At 41.1% G+C, this 21,861-nt stretch overlaps 1 pseudogene; it reads right to left on the bottom strand.

Moving 5' to 3' along the window:
• Window positions 1-14,583, bottom strand: part of LOC135520228 (mitogen-activated protein kinase kinase kinase kinase 3-like) — a 52,445-nt pseudogene extending 37,862 nt beyond the window's left edge.
• Window positions 14,584-21,861: the final 7,278 nt, after the last annotated feature.

Below are 21,861 nucleotides of genomic sequence, written 5' to 3'. Positions count from 1 at the left end.
AGGATTAGGGTGAAATTGCTCTTAGATGCTGATCTTTGGTCAGTTTTGCATTTCCCCCACTAATGTTTAAGGTTAGGCTTGGGGGAAAGGAAGCTGATCATAGATCTGTACCTAGGGGAATCTTTACCCCGGAGCAGTTGAAGACAGGACAGGGGGTGAAACAAGCGAAATAATTCCTTTAAGGCAACACCTAGAGTCAGTTATTATGGGCCTTGGACAATGTGTGACTACTGCCAGCTAAAGTGACAGTGCAACTTTTTGGAATGAGTCATGCGTACATTTGATGAGACAATGTTGAGGAAATGTAAAAAATAAAAATAAAAATTGCAGGCAGCTAAGAGGCTAATTAATGCTTATGCTAAGGCTAATACATCTTTAAAATTCAAACAAAAATGTGTAGATGCGGTATAATATTATACATTCTGTAATTGTCTACAAAATATGCATTTAAGTGTGCCAATGAACAAGACAGAATGTTCAGTCAGTGTATTCTAGTATAATATTGACAAAGATAAAAGTACTGCTGAGTGTGAATACAGTGGCTTTGAATAGCAAAAGCACTCCCATCAAACTCTTGCTGTGCATCATACACGGACTAAATTGACCCCTAAAACCTACAGTGACACAATGTTCTGTATGACAAAGTACAATAGATGCTCTATAACCAATGATAGTCCTTTGTAGTCAAATAAAATGATTTAGGGCCTTGATCAATCAAAACCAGTAACCAGGAATACAGGATAAGACAAATGAAAATCTAAATGATTACTATTTCCACTGTGAGAATTGATGTCACCATTGAATAATGGCAACTTTGGAGACAACCTAGCCTGGGTGCCAGTCTGATTCTGCTATCTTGACAACTCCTTATGGAACAGTTATGCCAAATGTTTGGATTGACACTGAGTGACAAGGAGTTGGAAAGATTGTATTAACAGACTAGCAAAGGTTACCGGTTTTGATTAAATGAGGATGTGTCCTGTGAGTGTCTGCAGCTGTACTGTACCTCCTCGGACTCTTCGGGCTCATCATCTAAGTGGTCGTCGTAGGAGGAGTGGTCCGGGTTGCTGGCCTTGTCCAAGAGCTCGATGGCCAGCGTGCGACTTAGAGGTTGCGAGACAAAGGGATGCTGGGAAAACATCAGGGGACAACAATGAAGCTGAGTTCATACTGTAGGATAGCCTGGTCTCGGATCTGTTTGCGCGATCTTGCCAATTCTTATGGTTATTGATGGGGCAATGACTATAGCAGTTGGCAAGACAACACAAACAGATCTGAGACCAGACTAACTGTAGGAGACTATGGGCCAGATTCAGTCAAGAAAAACCACGTGTCAGAAAGATTGCATTATGAGAAATGCAATTGAGTAAAACAAATTAATCATAGCTCTCAATTATTAAAAAAAATACATTTCCTGCTGTGGTTGTTCCCTCTTGAGCCAAATAGCAGTTGAATAAAACAGGAGTTGGCTTGGCTTGGGGAAAATGTTATCTAAGATGAGATAAGATACATCTTTATCCATCCCCTTAGGACAATTAGATTCAGGGCTAAAGTGGTGCATCTGATATGAACTGACATACAAAAACACAAGACAGACAATACATTTAGGTTGTGTCCCAAATATGGGCATAGGGTGCCATTTGCCTCAGACAAGCATGACACAAGAGATTATTACATGCTTGTGCAATAGATTATTAAAAGGCTAAAGAGTAATGTGTAAAAGGCACTTTAAGTGAGGTAGATCTAAACAAGATTTCTAAGATAAAATATTAAAACGGTTGAGCCTGTAAGAGTTAGGTGGGTTCCTCTGTCCAAGTTTATTTGAGTGATATACATGGTCGAGTTCTAAGAACACAAACCTCAGGCTAAGAGTAAATAAGAGTTCCTATGTGGAAACTGAAGCACTTTCTACAGCACTTTCTGCAATTGCAACATCCTTTTTTGGACTGTTAAATAAATGTTTACCCATTGATTCTTTAAGAATCTTTTAAATGTCTCATGAGCTTAGCTCAACTGTCATACACCATCAGAACCCAAAATGTAAGCTTGTTTTACTTGAAAACAAACACTGTATAGCCTCAAAGTGTATAACTGGGGGCAAAATCCCCCCCCTCCTGGACACCTACACCACCCGATGCCACAGGAAGGCCCAAAAGAAAATCAAGGACATCAACCACCCGAGCCACTGCCTGTTCACCCCGCTATCATCCGGAAGGCAAGATCAATACAGGTGCATCAAAGCTGGGACTAAAGACTGAAAAACAGCTTCTATCTCAAGGCCATCAGACTGCTAAACAGCAATCACTTGCACATCAGAGGCGGCTGCCTATAGCCCTATCAGGAATCACTGCCCACTTTTAGAAATGGATCACTAGCCACTTTAATAACGTTTCCGGATCTAGCACAACTCATCTCATAGGTATAGACTGTGCTCCAAGCTATTCTACGGCATTTTAGTCACTTTAATTGTGTGTAAATATTCCATCACCCATCTCATATGTACAGTTGAAGTCGGAAGTTGACATACACCTTAGCCAAATACATTTAAACTCAGTTTTTCACAATTCCTGCAATTGAATCTCAATAAACAATTCCCTGTTTTAGGTCAGTTAGGATCACCACTTTATTTTAAGAATGTGAAATGTCAGAATAATAGTAGAGAGAATGATTTATTTCAGCTTTTATTTATTTCATCACATTCCCAGTGGGTCAGAAGTTTACATACAATCAATTAGTATTTGGTAGCATTGCCTTTAAAATTGTTTAACTTGGGTTTGTAGGCCTCCATGCTCACACACGCTTTTTCAGTTCTGCCAACATATTTTCTATAGAATTGAGGTCAGGGCTTTGTGATAGCCACTCCAATACATTGACTTTGTTGTCCTTAAGCCATTTTGCCATAACTTTGGAAGTATGCTTGGGGTCATTGTCCATTTGGAAGACGCATTTGCGACCAAGCTTTAACTTCCTGACTGATGTCTTGAGATGTCGCTTCAATATATCCACGTCATTTTCCGCCCTTATGATACCATCTATTTTGTGAAGTGCACCAGTTCGTCCTGCAGCAAAGCACCCCCACAATATGATGCTGACACCCCAGTGCTTCACGGTTGGGATGGTGTTCTTCGGCTTGCAAGCCTCCCCCTTTTTCCTCCAAACATAACAATGGTCATTATGGCCAAACAGTTCTATTTTTGTTTCATCAGACCAGAGGACATTTCTCCAAAAAGTACGATCTTTGTCCTCATGTGCATTTGCAAACCGGCTTTTTTATGGCGGTTTTGGAGCAGTGGCTTCTTCCTCTTTTTTTTCTTCTTTTTTTCCCTCTTTTTTTCTTTTTTTTGTATTTATCATCATTAGTCATTTAGGTCAACATTGGATCATTCAGAGATCCTCACTGAACTTCTGGAGAGAGTTTGCTGCACTGAAAGTAAAGGGGCTGAATAATTTTGCACGCCCAAGTTTTCAGTTTTTGATTTGTTAAAAAAGTTTGAAATATCCAATAAATGTCGTTCCACTTCATGATTGTGTCCCACTTGTTGTTTATTCTTCACAAAAAAATACAGTTTTATATCTTTATGTTTGAAGCCTGAAATGTGGCAAAAGGTCGCAAAGTTCAAGGGGGCCGAATACTTTCGCAAGGCACTGTATGTTGTGAAACGGTTAGATATTACTTGTTAGCTATTACTGCATTGTGCATTTTGCTACACCCACAATAACATCTGTTAAACACGTGTATGTGACCAATACATGTTATTTTATTTTAAACATGGTTAAAACTATAATGTTGATACAGTATCATTATTCCTTGAATCCGCTAGCTCATTCTATTAATTTGAGAGTGGTTCAATTTCTCCAGCACCATTCCTCAGCTGTTTACAAAAACAGTGGCGGGGTCAGTGCTTGTTATTGTTTGAACTTCATATTGCCCATTTAACCAGTGTATGTATAACAACTGCAAAGGGGGCTCTATTTCCAAATATTCACACTATTTCACCCAATCTTGACCTTGAACATTTGAAAGACTTCCTTACGAACAATACTCTTTGGGTTGTCATTGAGGCAACCAAATCCCTTGATCCACACAATGACATCACTACAATCACATTGCTGTTATGTAGCTCAGGCCAAGATCATCTTACCTGCAGCAGCTTGTCTGAGGAAGGCCTTTTCTTTGGATTTTTGTCAACGATATTTTTACAAAATGATGAAAATTACTGGTCCTTGGGGAGGGAAAACGAAATTGTATTAAAAAATATATATATTTCATCCATTCTATCATTTTTTAAAGTAAATATTCAAATGTATATGCTAATAATGATCAAACCTCTTTGGGATAAAACTTGACCCCATATTATGTGTAAATCGAGTTAGGCTGTCCATTCTCAAACCACTCCCCACAAAAAAAGCCTTTCTCTGAGTCCAATGACATTGACACAAATCTGAGGCTCCTTTACCCATATGACAGGTGTGTCTGACTGTTAATATTTTAGCAGCATTTTGATTTGATTCATTAATATTGTATTACGTCTCTTTTTCCATCCAGTTCTAGCGTATAAGTGTTGGGGTGGGAGAGGACGGTGTGTTCAAGTAACGAGATAGAACCGGACAGGGTTAAGGTTGTTGCAGGCAGCAAGCGTAAAGACACTTACCACTTCACCTGGTCTTTCAACTTGGGCGGCTGGAAGTTACTTTTGGTCATAAAAAACAGGGCTCTGAGAAAAACAAAAAAGGTGCAGTTGTGTATTTAAGGAAATCAGCCCTTTCACTTCCAATCCTTGCTTTTACTCAGTTAAAGGCGCTAACTTTCTAAACATACATTGAAAATAATTATGATCTGCTTTCTTTACGTTCTGCAAATGCATACAACGACTTTGTCGAGTCATTGCGTGTTAGAAATATGGGACCAAATACTTAACTATTGACTACTTCAATAAACTATAAGTGAATTTGTCCAAATACCTTTGACTTCAAATGGGAGACTAGCTACATAAAAGTGCTTTAATTTCTTAATGGTAAAACAGATATGTCTGAAAATAACCTCAAGTAAAAGGTGTCATTCTGTACTGTCGCCTCATATGAAACATTTAATCTCAAATCCAAAATGCTTGAGTATAGAGCCCCAAAAGATTTATGCTTCACTGTCCAAATACATGCGGAGGGTGAATGTATACGATTCCCCTGCATGCATGGATAAGAATCCCGGCACCTACTGGCCTTATTCTGTGTCTCCATTCTCTCTGTGCTCTTCATTTCATAAAGGTCTCTGTCAAAAAAAAGGGCCCTGGTCTGATGCCAACAGGTTCAAATGCTAACCTCATCGGGTGAAGGTCGAACATGGGCGGCTGCAGCTCTGCCAGCTCGATGGCGGTGATGCCCACCGCCCAGATGTTGCACAGTTGGTTGTACCCGCCCTTCCTCTCCACGGCTGCCACCTCAGGTGCCATCCTGCACACAGGGAGTCGGCTCAGTTAAATGAACCGTTCACCACATAGCCTTGGCACAGTCAATAGCAATTAACACTACAGGGGCATCTCAACCAAGACCTCTGAACTCAACTGTATAACTCACTGTATGTGCCAATTACTCGCTTATAAAAAAATGTTTATAAATATTAACACATTTTGTAAAAATGTATAAACTTTTGTTTAGCGGTGGTTCGACCGCTAGGGGTGCCAAGTAGGGGGCCACAAATGTTTTGCCGTCAAGGTCGGGGGTGGCAACCCTACCAAAACTCACTTAATTACCCAAAATGGCTAGAGCCAGCAATGATTTTAAGTTTTACAATTTATAAGCATTTATAAGGCTTATTTGTGAAAGTTATGTTTAATAGGTTACTTTTTTAAAATCAATCGAATACACTGTTCTAAAATTGGATTTGATAATACAATTTAGAACAACATTATTATTACATTTCAGTCATTTATCAGACGCTCTTATCCAGAGCGACTTACTGGAGCAATTAGAGTTAAGTGCCTTGCTCAAGGGCACAGACAGATTTTTCACCTAGTCGGCACTTAACCACTAGTCTACCTGCCGCTCATCATCATCATCATCACAACCACCACCACCAAATCAATATAATCAGAATATGTTAACCCCCTAGAGTCTAAGCCCTGCCTAAGCTGGGCGGGGGTTCTACTAAACTAACATATGGGATTATTTTAAGAAAGTCATACCAAATATCATTTAGCTATTTGATTTAGAATTTTAAGAAATACAATTTTAAATTTTAAAAATGAAGAATTTTTTTTGTTGTTGACTAAAATAAGTTTGTTCTGAAGTGTCTGTCCTACAGTGCTGTGAAAAGTATTTGCCCCTTTCTGATTTTCTCTATTTTTGCATATTTTTGATACTGAATGTTATCAGATCTTAGATAAAGGGAACCTGAGATCCCCCCCCCCAAAAAATATACCTATTTATTTAATTTACAAAGTTATGCAACACCCAATTCCCCTGTGTGAAAAAGTAATTGCCCCTTACACTCAATAACTGGTTGTGCCTCCTTTAGCTGCAACCAAATGCTTCCTGTAGTTGTTGATCAGTCTCTCACATCGCTGTGAGGAATTTTGGCCCAGTCTTGCATGCAGAACTGCTTAACTTGGTGACATTTGTGGGTTTTCAAGTATGAACTGCTCATTTCAAGTCCTGCTCCAACATCTCAATTAGGATTAAGTCTGGACATTGACTAGGCCATTCCAAAATGAAACATTTGTTGCTTTTTAGCCACTTTCATGTAGACTTAATTGTGTTTATGGATCTTTGTCTTGCTAGATGACCCAGCTGCACTTCAGCTTCAGCTCACAGATGGCTGGCCTGACATTGTCCTGCAGAATACTCTGATACAGAGCAGAATTCATGGTTCCTTCTATTAAGGCAAGTTGTCCAGGTCCTGAGTCAGCATCCCCAAACCATCACACTACCACCCCCATGCTTGATTGTTGGTATGAGGTTCTTACTGTGGAATGCACGGTTTGGTTTTCGCCAGGTATAATAATAGTACTACTACAACATGGAACTTATATAGCGCTTTCATGGAAAGAACGTTGCTTTATAATTATAGAAATGAAAAAACAACAAAACAGGAGTCAAAACAAAACAGACTAAACAAAACATGAATAAAGAGAGGTGTGGGCTCAAAAAAGGGAAAGAGTGTATCAGTGTAAGGGGAGGAGGGTAGGGGAGGGTCAGGATTTGGATACGAACCCGGTCTAGGGTAAGGGTCGGGATTGGGGTTAGGGTTCTCTGCCAACTTTTACCACATATGCAGAAGTACAACATTGGCAGATGCAATGCAAAAAAACATATCCAGCTTAAACTGATGGATTTTGATGGAAATGTTTTCATTATGCAAATTAGATTTTTGCGGGGCCACGGATATCGACTCTAGGGAGTTAAAAACCTTCTAAAATCAATTGAAGGGCACATTCATATCCTGCTTGACAAAATGGTGGATGATAGATCCATGATAGATTCACCTGACTTGGGTATCAAGGGACAGAGAAAATTGATAGAAGGGGGGAAGTGATGAAGGACATTACCAGTAAAGTGTGCCGATGAAGGATTTTCTCTTTGCATTGGTCATTGTGATTTGGGCCGAGACGCCGAAGTCAGCTGCCAAGTAAATAATGAAAGATTTGAGAATCTGACTTTATAGGTCTATTCCCATCAACAGTTGAAGTCGGAGGTTTACATATACCTTAGCCAAAAACATTTAAACTCAGTTTTTCACAATTCCTGACATTTAATCCTAGTCAAAATTCCCAGTTTTAGGTCAGTTAGGATCACCACTTTATTTTAAGAATGTGAAATGTCAGAATAATAGTAGAGAATTATTTATTTAAGCTTTTATTACTTTCATTACATTCCCAGTGGGTCAGAAGTTTACATACAATCAATTAGTATTTGGTAGTATTGCTTTTAAATTGTTTAACCTGGGTCAAATGTTTCATGTAGCCTTCCACAAAATTCATACAATAAGTCGGGTGAATTTCGGCCCATTCCTCCTGACAGAGCTGGAGTAACTGAGTCAGGTTTGTAGGCCTCCTTGATCACACACACTTTTCAGTTCTGCCAACAATATCTATGGGATTGAGGTCAGGGTTTTGTGATGGCCACTCCAATACCTTGACTTTGTTGTCCTTAAGCCATTTTGCCACAACTTTGGAAGTATGCTTGGAGTCATTGTCCATTCGGAAGACCCATTTGCGACCAAGCTTTAACTTCCTGACTGATGTCTTGAGATGTTGCTTCAATATATCCACATAATTTTCCTACCTCATGATGCCATCTATTTTGTAAAGTGCACCAGTAACTCCTGCAGCAAAGCACCCCACAACATGATGCTGCCACCCCAGTGCTTCAAGGTTGGGATGGCGTTCTTCGATGGTCATTATGGCCAAACAGTTCTATTTTTGTTTCATCAGACCAGAGGACATTTCTCCAAAAAGTATGATCTTTGTCCCTCTGTGCAGTTGCAAACCGTAGTCTGGCTTTTTTATGGCGGGTTTGGAGCAGTGGCTTCTTCCTTGCTGAGCGGCCTTTCTGGTTATGTCGATATAGGACTCTTTTAACTGTGGATATACAGTAGATACTTTTGTACTTCCTCCAGCATCTTCGCAAGGTCCTTTGCTGTTGTTCTGGGATTGATTTGCACTTTTCGCACCAAAGTACGTTCATCTCCAGGAAACAGAACGCATCTCCTCCCTGAGCGGTATGACGGCTCAATGATGTTCCCATGGTGTTTATACTTGCGTACTATTGTTTGTACAGATGAATGTGGTACCTTCAGGCGTTTGGAAATTGCTCCTAAGATTGAACCAGACTTGTTGAGGTCTACAATTTATTTTCTGAGGTCTTGGTTTATTTCCTTTGATTTTCCCATAATGTCAAGCAAAGAGCCACTGAGTTTAAAGGTAGGCCTTGAAATACATCCACAGGTACACCTCCAATTGACTCAAATGATGTCAATTAGCCTATCAGAAGCTTCTAAAGCCATGACATCATTTCGGGAAATTTTCCAAGCTGTTTAAAGGCACAGTCAACTTAGTGTATGTAAACTTCTTACCCACTGGAATTGTGATAAAGTGAATTATAAGTGAAATAATCTGTCTGTAAACAATGGGTGGAAAAATTACCATGTGTCATGTACAAAGTAGATGTCCTAACCGGCTTGCCAAAACTATAGTTTGTTAACAAGAAATGCGTGGAGTGGTTGAAAAAATTGTTTTAGTGACTCCAACCTAAGAGTATGCAAACTTCCAACTTCAACTGTAAATGTCCAAATGCAATCAACAGTTCATCATTAATACAGTGAATGTCTAATACATGTTTGATGACCATTTCCTAAGCCTGGTTCGCTCTGTAGTAAATTATACATTATGCATAGCAATGTTGAAATCAATGAAAATCATGCACTGCTCATGTATTGTAGTAATTATACAAAAAATGTAAGCTGGTGTAGGCAAAATTCCCAAAAGGAATATGATATAAATTGTAGTGGTAGCATCTCAGACTTGATTTAGCTTACTACACACATTGAGTATAAAAGCGCGCACACACACACACACACACACACACACACAAGCAGAAGGTGCTATTCACAGCCAAGCACAATTAACAGCTTGTCAATCACAGCCAGGTGGCGATCACACACTCAACTCAACAAATTGCCATTATTCATCATATTGAAACGCAGACATCAAAGAAAACAGTTGGACGTCTGGACTCCTTACCTAGTTTGACGTACCCGTTGTCTGTCAACAGTATGTTTGCTCCCTTTGTGCAGATAAAAGAAAATTACAACTTCAATGGATTTGCAGTTGCATAGGCCTATGTAAGTGTTTAGTACGTTTATACATATGTTTTCTCAACAACGTATCAAATGTCATACCAACTTGTATCTGCACATTTTCAATGCAGTTTCATGTATGCAGCAGTCTCTTAACAAGGCTATCTATCGAACGAAACTTCGCATGGGAACGACCAAACGGGACAAGCCTGAACTGACTTTGAAAGATGTCTTGTTGGGGATTCAAATGGTGGCTATTCGTGTCAGAAATGTTTTTATAATGGCTATTACACTGTCTGTGCCAAGAAATTCCAGAGGAACACACTAAACTACTGTAAATGTTTTTTGTACTTGTCTGGGTGAAGGTGTTGGTCTATTTGTGTGTAGGTACAAACTTGTGTAAAATGATTTTCTTGAAGAGGACAATAAACTGTATTCTATTCGATCCTAATCTACACAATGCATTCCTGCTTGAAATGGTTATTGTTCCAGTCCCACCGTACCTTTATGTCTCTGTGCATTTTCCCTTTGTTGTGTAGATAGTAGAGACCCTGTGAAGGGAAAAATGCAGACAGTGTGTCAAGTCCATTGACCTCTTCACAAATAATATCCCATCCTAATATGGTGTCCCTTTTTAGCCAATTCACATTCAACCAAAATCAGCCACATATCTTTCCAAAGCATAAGAGAACTGTCATTTTACCAGGAAATCAATAGTCTGTTTACTTATTTTTTTGCGATTTGTAATAAAGGATTTATTATGATATAATAGTTGTGTGTATCAAAATCGAACAAATCAATGACAACAATAGTCCTACGATGTTGCTATTGCTAACGGCTGTTTTCAATCTCAATCGAGCGGATGGATGAAATCAAAGGCAGTTCAAAGGCTTTTAGCTGAAAGACATCTGAAGAAGAGTGAATGCTTGAGTGCTGGAGGAGGCAAAGTGAATGGACGTACCTGAAGAGTTTCTCGAGACACGTAGGCTATTTGTGATTCTGTAAGAGGTCCGGTCACTGAAAGATAAGGAGAGACATGGTTGGAGCCTGAGAAGCACTGGTGCTTTATTAAAAGGTTCCTCGCCATTGGTTATTGAGACAACATCTGGTACCTAAACTCAAATGTATCATGTATTTCATTAATATTATTTCAGCTAAAGGTCTTATGTGGGCACACATCAGCATTTCAAGTTGCATCAATATTGCTTGTTGGTTAAATTTGCCTCCCAAAATCATCAATGTACAGTTTTTGTGTCATTTAACCTCAGCTTCAACCACTTATCAACAATATGGGTTCAAGGTGGGCAATGTAGGTCCAGGGTTCACAATTGGATGTTGATCTGACAGCTTTACCTGGCAACGTTAGGTTATTTGTGGGACTCTAGAATAGTTATGACTGGACTGAACAGACCAGCCACAACAGGACCCTATTAAAAACAGAACAAAAAGATATTTGCTACTGAATTAGACAGAGCTAGATTCCTAGGTTGTTCTTAGATTTCAATAACATGTATAGTACTATACAGTAAATTGCATATTCTCAATGAAATCGCCTGTATAAACAAATAAAATAGCAGTCTATTGAAACATGATCCTCTGGAATTGACTCACATGTCTGTCTGTCTGTCTGTCTGTCTGTCTGTCTGTCTGTCTGTCTGTCTGTCTGTCTGTCTGTCTGTCTGTCTGTCTGTCTGTCTGTCTGTCTGTCTGTCTGTCTGCCTGCCTGCCTGCCTGCCTGCCTGCCTGCCTGCCTGCCTGTCTGCCTGCCTGTCTGCCTGTCTGCCTGTCTGCAGTTTGAGTGAGATCACGCATCGTACTCCATCCTTCTCCAATCCTAGGCTGTGTGGGAGTGCTTTGGCCATAACATTGAGAGACTAATCTTCTTAAAACGTTCTACTAAGTAGATTGCAAGTCATGATAGCACTAGTTTATTGGGGTCTGATTAAAAGATGCAGTTAGTTTAATTAGCTCCGTCATGTGACTAACTTTCTCTTAGGGCTCTAAGGGGTATATCAAAAAGCAGGGTCACCAAGTTAGCCAGTTGAATCAATTATAACATTCCCATTTTATTTTTTATTTTTTATATTTTACCTTTATTAAGAACAAACAACTGCCTTGTTCAGGGGCTGAATGACAGATTTTTACCTTGTCAGCTCAGGGATTCGATCTTGCAAACTTTTTCCAACACTCTAACCACTAGGCTACCTGCCACCCCTTTCAAGCTTATCGTTCCAAAAAATTAGGAATTTACTTCCAAATAGTTACACAGGTTAGCTGGCCAACTCATTGACCCTGTTTGATGGGTTCTGACTTCTCAACTTGAAACATTGTTAATCATCAGGTATCCGTTGGAAATGAGAAGGGCCACAGTCTGATTTCTACACCAGAAGTTAATGGTTATCTGTAGGAGGAATGGCTATGGTGGAGTCAATTAAGGTTGGACATGTGTAAAGGAAAGACAATCACACGGTTGCGGTCACTGATAAGAGTGGAGAGCTATGAATTAGTGAGTAATGGGGACAGAGGTCATGTCACAGAGAAGGAACAGTTTATTACCCACATCACTTAACTTCCTACCTAGCAATAAAGATGTAATGTTTAGAGGGAAGGAGGAGACTTAACCCAAATTGGGGTATATATACTTGTGCTGGTATAAACATGTCTTTGTCAGTTCAGCTGTCTGACCCATTGGGTGAATAAACTTGGTTTGAGATGTACTAATCGTCCATGAGTTAGAACCGAACATGTTTAAATTGGAAAAATGACCTCCTTCCTTTATATTCTTTCTTTCATCGGCACTGACCTGAAAGAACCTATACAGGTGACCGCATACTCCCAGCTAGGGTCTACCATACCGCTTTCACCTATCCTCCATTTTCAGATCAATGCAGATGGAAAGGAGAAAAGGAGAGGAAACTATGTTAGACTAATCAACATGCCCCCTTAAGCCTTGTTAAGAATACCCAACAACTAAACGATGAAGGTTAAAGGAATGTAACGATGCGACAAACCTACTGGGCATTGTGAAGGCCACGAGGGACAGTGCGCCGAGCACGTAAGCCTTCCGTTTCGGTGACCCTCTATGTACTCCGGAGACGGAGCCTAGGGTTGGGGACATTATGAGCAGCGTGTCGTCTCCGTGGCAGCGGGGAGCCGATATGTGGGAGGATGAGATCAACGGTAGTTGGTGGTGTCGACTGCTGTTCCTGTCTCTCTAATGAGGAGCCTCGCAGCCGACTGAGCCCAGCACAGTCATTAAGAGCAGAATCAACACCGTCTCTGTGTGAGTGTATGTATGTGTCTGTGTGTGCGCAAAAGTGCAAAAACAGCTGCTAAAGACGGCCGCCCTAATGACCTGCTCTTTAAATGGGCAATCTGCAGTTCCAACAATTACAAAGTGGTCACGCCACCAGTACTTTCGTAAATAGCTCGGGGATGGGGCTGAAGAAATGTAACTACTCAAATATATAGATGGAGCTATGGATGCAAAAACTGACCATCCATGACATCAAACTTATAGTTTTAGCCATGTTTTAAATCTATAGACAGTGTTTGTTTACAAACATTGGAGTAAAACCAGCTTATATTTTGGGTTGTGATGGGGTAAGACAGTTGAACTAAGCGCGTGAGGCAATTTATAAGTTATATTCTTCTAGAATAAAATGGATATATCATCTCTTTTAAAGTCCAAAAATGGACGTAGCAACTGCAGATTTTCCCTTTAAATGACCAAGACAAGAAGAAGAAAAAGCGTAATAAGAATCTGTTAACTGTCTGTCTGGTTATGTGGTAGGAGCTAGGTTACGTCCAACATGGCAACCGATTCCCCCTGGGCCGTAGTATAAAGTAGTGTACTATAAAGGGAATAGGGCGCCATTTGGGACGAACCCCTAGTAAGAGGATGTCTAGCTTGAGTGAGGAATTAGCTTAAAACCACACACCGAAACATATTGAATTTGGCTTCATCGAACCGGTTGAGCCAGCTGTCATTTTTCAAATGCTTGTGTGTTTTGTGTGTGTATGTGTGTTTGTGCGCTGTATGTTGTTGTGTATGCTTACCGTGATATATGTCTTGTAGGGACCCTCCCCCGCAATATTCCATACATATCCATAATTTATCTCCCCTGTAAAGAGCAAAAGGAAACAAATTACATTACAATCGATACTGTACGGCTCAAAATAGTCAGAGTAAAAAGCTAAAGCAAAGAGGCAGGGTGGAGTCTGGGGGGGGGCAGAGAGAGAGTATGGATGAATGCTTTTGGGAGTCTTTTTCTAGGTTGTGACACAGCATGATGCGGTTCGGCTATTAGGTCACAACTACCCCTCGGCCAACCAACGCGTTAAAACTTCTCAAAATGGCCACCCTCCACCTCCCTCACTTCTTGAGCAGTTCAATACAAATCATTTCCCCAGAGCTGGTAATTAGCCACATTGTTAGCATGCTAGCATTAGTGCGGCTAGGCTTGGAACGGAGGCTCTGTCCGTAGCTTGGCTGCAGTGGAGAACGACTCTACGCTGAGCCTGTGTGTACTTCAAAACCTGAGAGTGGCTGGGAATTGACTGAGCCAGGACAGGGGTGGAGGAGGGAAGGGTAGGTTAGGGATGGTGGCGGAGGAAGCATGGGGTGCGGACCTTTAAATATGCTACCTTAAGTAACTGCCAAAGTAGGCCACGATGTTAGAGTGCTTGCAGTCCTTCATCATAACGATTTCCTGCTGCACCACCACAAAGTCCTCCCTGTGGAGAGACGACAGACGTGAGGCAAGGTGAGAAGAGAGACAAATTAACATATGTACATGAACACACATTTATAAACACATACTCACATAAATGTATACAAACTTGAATATGTTTTGTGTACACTACCGGTCAAAAGTTCTAGAACACCTACTTTCTTTATTTTTTACTATTTTCTAATTTGTAGAAAAACAAACATTGAAACAGTGAAGACATCAAAACTATGAAATAACACATGGAATCATGTAGTAACCAAAAGAGTGTTAAACAAATCAAATATATTTTATATTTGAGATTCTTCAAATAGCCAACCCTTAGCCTTGATGACAGCTTTGCACACTCTTGGCATTCTCTGAAACAGCTTCATTAGGTAATCACCTGGAATGCATATCAATTAACAGGTGTGCCTTCTTAAAAGTTAATTTGTGGCATTTCTTTCCTTCTCAATGCGTTTTAGCCAATCAGTTGTGTTGTGACAAGGTAGAGGTGGTATACAGAAGATAGCCCTATTTGGTAAAGACCAAGTCCATATTATGGCAAGAACAGCTCAAATAAGCAAAGAGAAACAACAGTCCATCATTACTTTAAGATATGAAGGTCAGTCAACACGGAACATTTCAAGAACTTTGAAAGTGCAGTCGCAAGACCCAACAAGATCTATGATGAAACTAGCTCTCATGAGGACCGCCACAGAAATGGAAGACCCAGAGTTACCTCTGCTGCAGAGAATAAGTTCGTTAGAGTTACCAGCCTCAGAAATTACAGCCCAAATAAAAGCTTCACAGAGTTCAAGTGACAGATACATAAACATCAACTGTTCAGAGGGGACTGTGTGAATCAGGCCTTCATGGTCGAATTGCTGCAAAGAAACCACTACCAAAGAACACCAATTTGAAGAGACTTGCTTTGGCCAAGAAACATGAGCAATGGACATTAGACAGGTGGAAATTTGTCCTTTGGTCTGGATCCAAATTGGAGATTTTTGTACCAACCGCCATGTCTTTGTGAGACGCGGAGAGCGAGAACGGATGATCTCTGCATGTGTATTTCCCACCGTTAAACATGGAGGTGTTACGGTGTGGGTTGCTTTGCTGGTGACACTGTCTGTGATTTACTTAGAATTCAAGACACACTTAACCAGCATGGCTACCACAGCATTCTGCAGCGATACACCATCCCATCTTGTTTAGGCTAAGTGGGACTATCATTTGTTTTTCAACAGGACAATGACCCAACACACCTCCAGGCTGTGTAAGGGTTATTTGACCAAGGAGGAGAGCGATGGAGTGCTGCATCAGATGACCTGGCCTCCACAATCCCCCAACCTCAACCAAATTGAGATGGTTTGTGAAGAGAGTGAAGGAAAATGCTTTCCCAACAGTCTTGTGGGAACTCCTTCAAGACTGTTGGAAAAGCATTCCAGGTGAAGCTGGTTGAGAGAATGCCAATAGTGTGCAAAGCTGTCATCAAGGCAATGGGTGGCAATTTGAAGAATCTCAAATATAATATGTTTTTATTTGTTTAACACATTTTTGGTTACTACATGATTCCATGTGTTATTTCATAGTTTTGATGTCTTCACTATTATTCTACAATGTAGAAAATAAAGAAAACCCCTTGAATTAGTAGGTGTTCTAAAACTTTGGACCGGTAGTGTATGTCCACAATGAAACACTATAAAAGACTGAAACACTTTAAAAGGAACTTAAGCTGCTTCTACATGAATAAAATGGCATAAAATGAGTTTGAATTATATATATTTGTTTATACAGACACACACTTGGACCACCTCACTGAACCACAGCACTCTGACAATACTAGCTGGGAACTTACAGAATGGGCCAAAAAGTAACTAGACAATTACAAACTGTGCAATAGTCTGCATACTGACCAGATGTGCAGAGATAATGGCTCGGAGGATTGGTTTAGCAGAATCAATGCGTTATTTGTAATCTATGCTAGTCCCTTTTGATGAAGGCATCTGTCAAACCGGCAAAGCTATCGGTGCAAACTTTAAGCTACACACCTCCCAAATGAAGACCGTACATCTCAGAATCAATGAGCCGCACGAAGTCCTACTACGATCACTGAGGGGAATCAATTCCACAGATCATAATTACACAGGCTGGGAATATTCAGTTTGGCAGCTTGTCAACACCACCAGAAGGCCAGTGTTTCCCGACACTCAACGCTATTCTAATGCGGGGGGAGTGCGATGGACTTGGAAACTGAGGATATAGAAACCAATAGAAGCTAAGTTTTGGAGGCCTTTCTCCTTGAGGTTGCACTCAAACACATGCACACACACTCACAGATAAGAAATTATCTCAATGACAAGGCGGCAGTAAATAGCCCTTGATTAATAAAACCCGCTGGGGATGCTTGCACTTCGATTTTAGCACTTCTCTCAATACGGGATGCGTGCCGCCCATTCAAACCCCGTACTCTCCATCAGCACTGTTGCTATGTCAGCGCATTTCTCCCAGGCAGAGCTATCGAGTGCAGCTCCACCCGATGCTTCTTCAGAGGGAGAACAGGGCACGTTTATTGGTTTTAACGAGAAATGACTGCCCATGAAGCTCTCCCTCGCCTTCGATTGGCCCAAGGGACGGAAGGCAGGGCCCGGTTGATTGGCTGAATGGGCGAGAATCACATTTTTTTCCTCTTTTTTCTCCGACAATGTCCCGTGGGGTTCGTGGACCTGACAGCGTCGATCTGGGCTGACCTTGATCTCTGGCTCGGATCTCAACATCTATAAGCATGTGCGTCATCTCATGCGCGGCGGGACAAACGCTTTGGAGGAGAGAGAGAGAGAACAAAGTCACTTTAGTGTGACTGCTGGCTTAATGATGGACGCTCCAGGCCTCATTAAAAAGCTGATCTATTTTTTGTATTATTTTTTTCTACACCTCTCTCTCGCCACTCTTCAATATTTCTACGACTGTCATTCGCTCGGTGTTCAAAATCTCTTCTGTAGCCTCAATGAGAGATGAAAATAAATATGTATGCTGGCTTATGTAATGGCTCATTAAAATGTATGGAACATGCTGGATATGCAAGGCGAGGGTTGTGAATAGAGTTAGCGCTGCAGCAAAAAAAATCCCTATTAATAAAGTTTACACGGACCCTATGATGAATTAAATATCGGTGGGGGGGTTTTGCGGGTCTTTTTCTGCTTACGGCCTCCTCCCGAGGGAGCGTCCCAGGATTCACTTTCAACAGTGACCAAGGTCAGATGGCCCTGGTGCTTCCTGTCGTGGTGAGCCTGTCCTTCTCCGGTGACGCAGTGACATTTTCCCAGTACAGGAGGGATTGGAGAGAGGGACTGACTGTGTAGGATACTCTGGGTGAAGTTTCCCCTAGGTACAGATCCAAAATTAGCATTTCCTGCTCCAATCATAACCTTAAACATTAGTGTGGAAAAGGCTTAACTGACCCAAGATCAGCGTCTAGGGGCATGTAGGACTGGGGGAGACGCCTACTACCGACTGCCATCACCTCTACGTGCTAATAACAAAGGAGTGACTTTGGATAAACTCCTGCACACGTATCTCGAGCTTGCCAGAATGATTCTTTAGACTCAAAACAATTTATAAATATGTTATATTTAGAACACAAGTGGAGATTTACTGGCTTATTACAGAGATGTAATGTTAGCTGAATTGCTTCCATTTTTTTAAGTTAAGAACATGGCTTAACAATAACTCAAAAACTAAGACATTTTATTTTGTCATTCATTTACTCTTATGTATTGTTTTTGATCACAATATTCTACAAATTCATGGAATTAAATATTTATCTGCAGTTACAAAACAATGTTTAATAATTACATTCTGGTCACTAAGCACTTACATATAGTAACTGTATGGACCAATGGTAGTTTTTAATTTGGACTATTTAGCAAACAGTAGTGAATTTTTCCTTTCATCCAAGGTGACATGGAATAAAGCAGTGCAATAAGCAATAGGATGCCCCCTTTGGGATGCTCACATACGCTGACAGTAAGCAAGGACCTCATAATATGATCTAATGTTGGCTAATAGAACAGCAAATGTTGGCAAATACCATGGAGGACTGGAAGCCATCAGGGTTGTGCTCATTAGGCACCAAACGGAAGAAAACGGAAACGCTCATTTTTGGTTTTCCGTTGCAAAATGTTTTTAAACTTTTCCAGTTGCATGCCCTAATGAACAGGATCCAGATTTGGGGGAGGGGGCCTTGTGCAAACAGATTGGCTGCATTGCAATGTATTGGATCAGTTACAAAGATCTTGGCAGCCTCTAACCCAGATTCGTGGACTGTACATGGACATCACGAAGCACAAGATGAAGATAAAGCCTGGCAGCCAGCCCAAATTCAAATGAATTTATGACCGATATGCCATTTGAAAATCAAACACAGATTAGAACAAATTGGAACAAGTCAAAAAAGCACATATCAAATGACTTATTTGAATTCTGCACAGCATGCTACTAAAGCGAGATAAGCCAATGAGTTCCCAGCAAACTGTTGCTAGGGTATATTAGTTGGGCTTGCATTGAAAGCATCTTTGGGAAACAGTTTTACATTTGAGATTGAAACAGACTGGCAGATATAACAAGGTGCTGAATATGGTGTCTTTCGTTGGTTAACTGTGACATGTTAGCCGCTCACCCATTAATTAGTCTTTTTAACCCTTTTTCCTCCCCAATTTCATGGTATCCAATTGGTAGTTACAGTCTTGTCTCATCGCTGCAACTCCCGTACGGACTAGATAGAGAGAGACAGAGTCAGAGAGACAGAGACAGAGACAGACAGAGACAGAGATAGACAGAGAGAGAGAGGCGAAGGCCGGGGGCCGTGTGTCCTCCAAAACACAACCCAACCAAGCCGCACTGCTTCTTGACACAATGCCCACTTAACCCGGAAGCCAGCCGCACCAATGTGTCAGAAGAAACACCGTACACCTGGCGACCGTGTCATCGTGCACTGCGCCCGGCCCGCCACAGGAGTCGCTAGTGCGCGATGGGACAATGACATCCCTGCAGGCCAAACCATCCCCTAACCCGGACGATGCTGGGCCAATTGTGCGCCGCTCCATGGTCACAGACGGCATGCGACAGAGCCTGGACTCTAACCCAGAATCTCTAGTGGCACAGCTAGCACAGCAATGCAATGTTTTAGACCATTGCGCCACTCGGGTTGGCCCCAGCCGCTCACCCATGGGTGTGTCTGTGTGTTAGTCCACTCCACACACTATGATAGTTAATCACTCTGCCTATGTCTAGGGAACATAGGTTTCCATGGTCCTGGCATTGGCGACACACCTCAAGCCATTGACCCTGTCACCAAGAAACACACTCATGGACACCATTGCTACATCTGTCAAGAGTGCTAGTTGCCCTGGCCGTGATGCGTACTGACAAGCACCTCCATGTCACTCCACGCTGTCACAGTGGATTGTGGCACCTTCCCTTCGTCATGCAGTGCTATTGGCATTTTAAGGAGATAGGGGAAAACCTTGGCCACATTAATTTTAGATGGGGTTCCTGCAGTGCGTTATAGCGTGAATGGCTAATAAGAAACCTCCGGGCCGAAATCGACTGCATGTGGTCCACCTGATAAATCTGGGAAGACACACACACTCTCTCTCTTTAAAGCTTCTGACCCCTTTCCAGCTCCAATTGTCACTGTCAATCTAGCAAACCATCAAAGCCCTGTCTGGTGCATTCTCTACCTCTAATGTACTGTAAGAAGAAAATAAAGCATTTAACCCATAGACATCCGCAAAGGGAAGTTCAAACAACATCAGAAACCACATCTTGGACGTTGTCTTAAGCGTGTAGATGTGTCACAAATAATAAGTCCACTATTTTTAACCAGAGCCCAATGGGCCCTGGTCAAAAGTAGTTCACTATATAGGGAATAGTCATTAGAGACGCAACCTTGAAGTGACTGGTATCCCCAACAACTTCACAGTACAGTGTTCTTTTATGATAAACTGACTCACACACCTAACATTGATGGTCTTTCATAAAGGGGTCCTTGAAAAAAGTGCCTTGAGCGACTACATGCAGAGGGCAAAATACACTCCTATTGGCCTATTGATTTGATTGATGCCTCGCACGTCCCTCGGCGCCAGTCCTGCATGTTAACTCCATCGTCACACAGGCCTCTGCATAGAAGATCGTGTGATGTTGTATAGAATATGGTTCTATGGAACTCATTAATGAACATTTAAAGATATGGGGCATATCATTTGTATTAGAATCCACACCCGTTTAAGATTAAAGGGATAGTTCACCCAAATTACTTATTTGATTCCTTACCCTGAATGTAGTCTATGCCATGGACAATGAGACTCTGTAAGAACTGCTCACAAGGTAAGGCTACAAATGTCATTTTGTAATTTGGCTTACTATCCCTTTATATAAATAACACATGGTTTACTGTCAGCTGTGGATGATAACACAACTGACACAAATCAAAGGTTGGAAATGACCATGGAATGAGCACAACCTAAAAATATGCCACAAATAAACCCCAAATCAATTCCTGTTATTGTAGAATTATGCAGTGTCCTTACAAGAATAGACACATAAATGGAGGGAGAGGGAAGTTGCAGCAAATCAATAGTGCCTGTTAAAGTTAAAAGCACTACGACAGAGGTCCCACAGTCCAAAAGCCTTTCAGAAATACTCTAGTCTTGAGTGGCTATACTAAATCTTCCTCCTCAAATGGCACCCTATTCCCTATGTAGTGCACGGTTTTTTCTAATAAAGGAATAGGGTGCCATTTGGGACACACACCAAAAGCAAGGCAGGAGCTGTCACAGCGGATATGGTAAAGAGGTGGTTTGACATTAAAAGGAGAGGATTGGGAGAGTCAGGGGGCGGTTCAATGCTGACTGACCCCTCAACCTTCCGCCCAAGAATAGCTTTGGTTGTTGAAGAACACACTCACGTACAAGGACAACAACACATACGGCCACACATGCACACAAAATTATGAAAGTCAACATTGGATAACTACAGATGTAGGAACTTCATTTGAGCCAGTTTGCAACAGCAGAAAAATAATCCTGCAGCAACAGGAAATGTATTTTTTTAAGTGGATTATATTTAATGAACATTTTTCATAGGGGTTGATAAAAAAAATTGTAATCGAAAATTAAGTCAAATGTTAAAGTGGAAATTACAAACTTCAGAAGCCTTTTTAAAAACCTCAAATACACCACAATGTACTCTAGAATGTAGGGTATTCAGGGGAATACAGGGTATTCAAATCAAGATCCTATTCTGTACTGTATATTTAACGGACTGCCTGAAAGTTGAATAGTTGAGTAGCACTGTCAA

The sequence above is a fragment of the Oncorhynchus masou genome, chromosome 4 (assembly GCF_036934945.1).
Source record: "Oncorhynchus masou masou isolate Uvic2021 chromosome 4, UVic_Omas_1.1, whole genome shotgun sequence".
Classification (NCBI taxonomy): Eukaryota; Metazoa; Chordata; class Actinopteri; order Salmoniformes; family Salmonidae; genus Oncorhynchus; species Oncorhynchus masou.
Note: the sequence above shows the minus strand (reverse complement) of the source record. Positions and strands in the feature narration are given on the sequence as shown.